The sequence below is a fragment of the Thermobia domestica genome, chromosome 12 (assembly GCF_964235325.1).
Source record: "Thermobia domestica chromosome 12, izTheDome1.hap1.1, whole genome shotgun sequence".
Taxonomy (NCBI): domain Eukaryota; kingdom Metazoa; phylum Arthropoda; class Insecta; order Zygentoma; family Lepismatidae; genus Thermobia; species Thermobia domestica.
Genome location: NC_137465.1, coordinates 130,077,574 through 130,086,112, shown reverse-complemented (window position 1 = coordinate 130,086,112; position 8,539 = coordinate 130,077,574).

Below are 8,539 nucleotides of genomic sequence, written 5' to 3'. Positions count from 1 at the left end.
ATTATTATTATTATTATTATTATTATTATAGATAATTTTGAAACAATAGAATTACGTGCTTACGAGGATTCATGTTGGTTCCCTTCTGAAAAGAAAACCTGCATACGTGCCAAGACTACTCTATATAGAACAGTCTTGATACGTGCCTGCACTGAATGATAGACGTATGAGTCATGGTGTAGACGGGCGTGCTAGGCGATAGAGTCCAGAGCATCAAAAACAGACTAAGAGGGTGTGGTGGCTCCGTGGTAGAGCGTTCACCTTTAGTGCTTGGGGTCTCTGGTTCGATCCCAGTTCGCGCCGTGTGGATTTTGTGGTGGACAAACACCGTGCTCGTGGGTTTTCTCGGGGTTCTCCCGTTTCCTCCCACTTCGTTACAACATTTCACTCATTTCCCATCATCACCGCCTCCTTTAGCCTAACCGGCATAACCGTGGGACGTAAAACTTAAAGATTTCATTTCATTTTTCTCAAAAACAGACTAAGACCACAACTTGCAGTTCTTGCCGATTGATCCTACTTTTAACCTGCAATGATATGTCAGATGATACGGTATGTGAAGTAAACGAAGGTCAGTAACACGATTTGATTTTTTTTAAAAAGAAATGTGATGATTTGTGTCCGACTGACACTTCAGTTACATCACCGTATAATATACAACAGGTTCACCTCAGAAATCAAATTCATTTACCGTAATATGAGTCTCATCTCCTTCCCTTCAGAATAAGCCTCAAATCTGCTCACCTGAAGGCAATTCTGCTCCTTGATCCTCCACAGTGTTGCTTTTCAACTGAAAAATATTTTGAACATCTCTTAAAAAAATACGGGAACGGTCTTACTCGTCCCCCCCCCAATGGTTAAGACAGATTTGCGCCGCTGGTGTAAGGCTCCTCGACCCTAACTTTTTTTTTTTTTTTTTTTTTTTTACATTCTGAAACATTGAAATTTGTTATACCAGCACGAATACACGAATACAAATTGCTCATACATACGTCGAAAACGAAGACATTAGTGTCAAGTAATGTTAACGCGACAAGTAAAGTTCGATGTGACTGCACTGGCCCCAGAGAGTAGTGGGCTGTTGTGCGGAGCGAGTAAGGCGGCACGTTTAGAGGGTGGCAAACAACTGAAAATAAAAGCTCTTACGAAGTAAAATCCCAAACTGAATTGAAATAGGCCTTCCTGAACATGTTCAAGATTTCAATACCGACTCACTAAGACTTTTTTTAAAAAAATAGTATTCCGTACAACCTACCTTACTCTCTAAAACCGCGAGTCAAGTTAGATAGGCATGTCTACTGCGATACTAGAGTTATTAATAGCACACGACAATTATAATAGTAAATACGATCTTAAGACAGGTTTAAAATGGCGGCTTGATTTTCCTAACTTTCACTAATCGTTCCCAAATAGCCCTTTAAGAATGTTTTTGACAGGGAAAGTGTAGAACAAAATGGAACTTGGCATTTTTTAATTACGACCGTATTTACTATTATGATTCGACCTAGTAATAGCGATGCTATGATTGGCTCCAGAGACAATAAAAAAAACCTGATGAAAGAAAATGTTTTGGCCGTCGCGTCGCCAGGTCGTGTAGTGGGTTTAAAAAAATAAAACTACAGAAAGGGTACTGAAAGGGATAGGGAAATGTGCTTCTTAGTTGACCATTGAAAAAGTAATCAAATAATGGTATAAGTCGTGAGAGTAATTTTGTGTTTATTGTTCAGCAACATTTTTTTTTAATCTCTATACTGTTTCAAGTGTTCTTTTTTTCTGTCTGATGAGTTAGCCAAGTAGGTAAGCTGCTCGACTTCTAACTGGGTAATCCATGTTCAAATCTCCCTGCAGCTAACTTTTTCTCCCACTACCGAAATCAACACTGTGTGCTATGTTGATTTAAAACAAAAAGTGGTAGTCATGCTGGGTCATCGCATTGTGTTGAACATAGGCGGAGTTAGGAATTGTCTGCTGGGAGGCAGACCTTTTGCTCGGTCTCGGACCTGTGGAATACTTCCTAGAGTGTGGAATTAATATGAATAACTCATTTTTTGTCAAAAAGTTGGGGGAAAATGCCCCCCATAGCTCCGCCCATGGTGTTGAATCAACACAGCTATTTTTTACTGTGCAGGACATGCGTTGTAAACAGTAAGGTTAAGGACACATACAAAAGTCATCCAGGGCAGGGGTTTGAATTCACAAAAACGGGAAGAAATTTCATTTCCTCAGTCAAAATTAAATGTGTTGTAAGGCATCTTTACTATTGACAATAAAATGCAATGGAACCAAAATTAAATTTCAATTATAAATGCCGGACTCAAATTACTGTAGGAAATTAAGTAGTATATACTAGAAACAGCCAAAAAATTAAACATGAAGAAATAATTTAATAAAAACAAGCTAACAAGGCTATTACACTTAACTTTATTTTAAAAAAAGAAAAAAACGCAGAGCAAACGCAACGGTTTCAATGTTCTAACATCTTAATGTGTCATCCGAGTAACATCGAAAATGTTACGTTTACTGTGTGTGTTTTAAATTCAAAAACTGTGTTTGCAATTTCGAGACACGAGACATTTCATGAGACGTCTCGTCTCGTCTCGTGTCCCATCTCGAAAATGAGACAAGTAGACTGTCTCGTCTCGCGTCTCATCCTAAAGAGTTCTGTCTCGTCTAGTGGCAACACTGGGAATAGCTAATTTGAACCACTTCCGGCTTGAATATGGAGTTAACGGATGAGATGGAACCTATTCTTTGGATGCAGAATCAATGGCAGAAAATCACTTTCCGATATCACTTACTTTCTTTGCTCTGGTATCTGTCACACACACGGATGAAACCACTCTATAAGACTTCCGACTTTTATGCACGGCATAGTTTGGAAGTTTAAAACCTGACTAGTTCCATAAATATTATTAACACTAACATATCAATGATACTCTTGTGTATAATTCAAAAAGTTAGCCGTGAAATTTAATCCAGATTGGAAGTAGTTGTGGAAAGGCCTCTTGCTATAACAGATTTGTGGGTGTTCAAATAAAATCAACATAATCTTTCTATTTCACAACGGGTGAGTAATGCATAGGTCATTTCTACTGTATATCAACTTCACGGACCAAAGCGACTTGTGACTTCATGAAAATCCATTTGTTGGTTCTTCAAGGTCAATACATAAACTAAATAGCTGACCCATTACTTCGATAGATAGAAGAGGAAAATACAACAGACGTGTTTACGTATAAAAGACTAACGCCTCAGGCACTTAGTTGAAGGCTTAACTGGGTGGAAGCAACATAGCAACGTTCTATGGCAAAGAACGCTGTGCTGTGTAAAAAAAAAAAAAAAAAAAAAAAAAAAAAAAAAAACTGCTCTGGGTTGTTCTGTCAGTTGTGTGTATGAAATACGAGTTTGTTTGTGTGTCTGTCTGTGTGCGGCCTGGGAATCAGACGAGTTGACGGAAAGTTACTAAATTTTGGTCACGGATACCTTTATCCATGCTCCAGACCAGGACAAAGCGTTTTTCTTTTTTAAATTCGAACCAGTTTCTCAGGGGAAGGGAGCGTTTACCGGGACATGTAAAAATATTAGAAAATGACCGATATTTGTGTTGAATTCATAGTTATCGCGGTCGCTGAGATCAATGGTGACACTTCCATTAGCGATGACTTTGAAAATCGGCTACCATTGTATGCGGGTCGGTGTCACCCGGGGATGGGGTACCGAAATATATAAAAATATTTCAAAATGGCCAATATTAGTTGAGTTTGAGTTTAACGTCCCTTTTCAGCAGCGAGGCTATATGAGACGTGGACCTACTGATTAACGTGGAATCCGAATCACATGAGCTCCCGCTGGGAATTGAACCCGGGTCTCCCACGCCAAAGGCGCTTACGCTAACCGCTTAGCCACGGAGGAGCCCTTGGTCAATATTAGTGTAAATCCTTAGTTTTCACGGTAGCTGAGATGAAAGGTGATTCTTCCAGAGGCGCTGACTTCCAAATACAGCCCAATCGCCTGCGGGCGAGAGGCGTTCTTTTAAATTTCGAACCAGGGGGTCTCAGGGGGCATTTACCGGGATATGTAAAAGTAGCAGAAAATGACCGATATCTTCTCGTTTCGTTGTTCAGTTTGTTTACATAGATATTTTATCTGACCCATGCGAAAAGTGGGTATTTCAGCTTGTTATTAATAAATGCAAGAAATAAATTATTAGTAATATACAAGGTGGTCCAAAAATAAGTATACAGTACCGTACTGATCAGCTCATTCCATTTTATAAAATTTCTTATTTTTATCCATCAGGTAGACTTAGTTTCTTTATTATTTGTTGTTAATATGGTTTTACTTACTTCTTATGCTTAGAAGAGCCGAAGCAAATAAACTCATAAACTAGAATGTTATAGTTGATCAATACAAAAGTGTATGCCTATTTTTGGATTACGTGAACAGATAGGATTGTATTTTGAAAGAAAGAAACGAAAGTGTAAACATACATAACCGTATTTGACTTTATATAATCTATCCTAAACAGCGATCACTAATGTAGGAAAAAATGCAAGAAAGTAATTAATAATAATAAATATGAGCATATAAAATACATTTTGAAAGAAAAAAGGTCCCCTGGCAGAACTTGTTAGCCTCAAACGTCGAAGCGATAATCAGAGTTGGAGTGGGTCAGTGGTTCAACAGTATGTGACCCACTGCGACCCACCACCCACTATGACCCACTCTGAACCTTTGTGACCAACTCCGACCCACCAAAACCCATCGTCATAAACTCTGACCCATGATCCACACCAGAGTTGGCGTGGGTCAATGAAAACTTGACCCACGACCCACTGACCCACCACCCACCGTGACCCACCACCCACCATGACCCACTCTGACCCACGACCCACCATGACCCACCACCCACCGTGACCCACTCTGACCCACCATGACCCACCACCCATGGTGACCCACTCTGACCCACCACCCACCGTGACCCACCACCCACGGTGACCCACTCTGACCCACCACCCACCGTGACTCACCACCCACGGTGACCCACTCTGACCCATCACCCACCATGAACTACTCTCATCCACTTGACCTACTCTGACTCACCAAAATCCATCGTCACCAACTCTGAACACGATCCACGGCCTCTTCTGAACTGACTAAAGAGTTTATACTTGCAATAAAACAAGAGTGCGAAATTATCATTAATCGGAGTTTGAATTTCTAGTCAATCGCTCAAGCACAACTCTGTTACAATAACGGTGGATCTGACCTTTACGATATAAAATGGTAAAGTTTTTGTCAGTGAGCAAATTGAAGCAGTTCGAGGTGGGGGGAAATTAGTGTGTGCCTAAAATATACTTCTACTAAGAGAGTATTCTTGCAAGTGTTAATTTCTGAACGCATTCCCCAAGAAACTTCTATTCGCAGGAAAATATCCCTGTACAATATGGAAAAGGTTATGGCTTCTCAGTTCACAGTATTTTTCTCACAAAAAACTTGAAAAATCAGTTTTTCATAGTGTATAAAGGTGGTCTGGTACTCTATGTGAGAGCATTTCCATAAAGCATGCTCATAATTGTAATTTGTGTAATCACTAAAACACCACGTTAAATATAAGTTACAAATATGCATAATTGCAATTATTATGAATATTTATTCAAAGTAGTTTACCTAAAGCAAAGAAGAGACTTACTAAAAATTAGGTACAAAGTTGAATAACATAAGTAATTAGCCATTAGTAATACAAGTATACATTTTCCGTAACTCGTAATTTCCACCTTAAAACAAATCTGAAATCGGATTTATTTCCTGTTGGTAACTTTTTCGTGATAAATCGTCCGCAGCGGAATGATGTCCATCCTTCAGCCAAGAAATAACTAGCTCGTCTATTTCGAGCTTGTCTAGCGGTGGGTTATTAACATTGATGAGCAACAAGTTAGACAATGTTTGAGCACTTAGTCTATTTCTAATATGTCATCTGTAAATTCATAAGGAGAAATCCCCGTTTGTACTCTGTCGTGGAAATTGATAATACTTCTACCCGATTTCTGCAACTTCTCATCGACAATCTACTTGTTAGACTCAAGTCTGATAACGATTTTTCTTGGTCAGGTTTGAAATACTCAGCAAGAAGTATCATCTCTCCATCACCATACAACATCTTTTCCATATCGACCATGTCAGTTGGCAATGTCGACCCATGTAGAACAGAAACTTCATCTACCACACCTTTGATAGGGAATCTTGTGAATAAATTATCAATTAAAGCCTGATAAACTGATGATTTCTTATTTGTTTATAAATTTAATTTTTGTAATTACACATGAAGGTTTGATACCATTACCAAGTTTCCTCCCCCGTCTAGAAAGCGAAAGGGAACGAGGTTCCTGGAGAGTGTTCAGAGGTGAATGGGAATTTCCCTCCTTCCCCTTCAATTACCACACTGCTGTTTGCCATGTGCCAAATTACGATGAATTTCAATTAAATTATCATAATATAATTATTTCCTTGTTGAATTATCAATACTTTTCAGTGGAAAAAAGGATGAAATTTCAAAGTTCCAAATCAAAGTAAGTAGACCAACATAAAGGAAAACAAGTGTAAAATTTTCCATACAATTATGCGTACAATCCAAACTTAAAAGTTCCGTGTAATTAAGCTTACAGTACAAATTTTATGCCTATTTTTCTCACAACTTTATGGGTTGATTGCCCTGTGCTGTAAGCGCTCCATATAATAAACATAAGCTTCAGCAATTATTATAACAGAAAGCAATGGATATATGAAGCCAAGCACTGTATTTTTTGTTTCTGATTTTTTTTCTTAAATAACATCGATCGTTTTCGATCATTTTTACTAAAGGTGGGCACGAGTCGAGCTGAAACTCGACTCGAATTCGAGTCGAGTTTCGAGCCGTGTGAAAGGTTGTTTTCTCGAGTCGAGTTTCGAGCTGAGTTACTGTTTTCGAGATCGAGTTTCGAGTCGAGTCAAGTTTGGTACATAGCTCGCTCGTTTTAGCTCGATTTGAAATCATGGCCTGATTAAACTGTAAAGCGAAAGCCATGAGAAATGTAAGCCGTACTGTGGAATACTTTTAGTGTTGATCACGAGAGGGGACACTGCTTGCATCTCATCTCGTCTCGATAACGAGAGCACAATAGATTTTTTTTACTAAAAGGACAGCCTCAAATGTCGTGAGCACCAATATATGTATATACTCAGTGGTGCCCACCCCCCCTTATGTCCATGACGCACCCCCCCAATTGTCTATCCGTAGGTGTTCTTCCATGAAAAAAATCTTCTTTTCGATTAATTTTACCCCCCCATCAAACATATTTATATGGATTTTTAACCCCCCCACAATATTTCAATGACGCAGTTTGCGTCATAGCCCCCCCTTGTGGGCACCCCTGATATACTGTAGTTTTTACCATCAAGGATGAGACCTGCACGGTCGTATTTCTGAACCTAAGCAGAAACCCAACCCGGGTAGTGATGTCAACGGGCTCGGCTCGGTTCAACTGAGCAAACAGCTCGAGCCGTCGGTTGGAATGAGCCATCGGCTCGGCTCAATTGAGCCGATGGCCTGAGCCAACTCGTTCGGGATGAGCCACCGAATCGGTTCGGTTCGGCCCTGGTGAGCCATCGGTTTTTGCCGTCTCGGTTAGGTGGGGTGTTGACTCGGTTCATTTCTCGGTTCGGCTCGATAGTAGATGAGCTGTGAGCCGAGCCACTCGATCCGTTGATAACCCTAAATACGGGCGGAGCACCGCGGTGATTCAGATAACTGCTAACTCCAGAACAGAAAAAAACAGGGTTGCCGGTGTATTCTAAGATGGATATAGGCCTATACATGATATGTCTCATGTAACCCCTCTTTAATCAAATTGATGTGGGCATCAATTTATCTCCTGGTATACACCTTTATGCTATAGCCGTGTTGAAGCAGCTCTCACGTTATGAATACTCGTAATTAATTAATTCATACATAAAATTTACCATATTTTCCAATATTTTATCATATATATATCTCGAATAACCCCTCCAACCATAATTATCAACATTAAATCTCCTTGTCTTTATATATGTGACTGTGTATAGCTGTGTTGAAATGGCTTCCATTATGAATGATTAATAAAAGGGATAATCCAAAATTGATCACTTTTCTGAATATCTTATCATAGGCTATGTGGAGAAATTACTGATTTTTCAGTATTAACATATTGGTTTATTAGTCTGTTTTTCTGTTAGTATCAATCATTATAAAGAATTCTAGTGACTAAAGAAATCATACTTAACTTTAAATTATCTTCATAATACTCTTTAATATAGACATAATTTCCTATATTGTCTTTAGCTTTATAATTTTCCTATGGTATTTTTAAATTCCTCATATTTAGAATTTCTTGCGAGAAGAATAATCGTCATCTAGTTTCTACATATTATTATTATTATTATTATTATTATTATTATTATTATTATTATTATTATTATTATTATTATTATTATTATGAACAATATTATAAAAAGCCTATTCCGG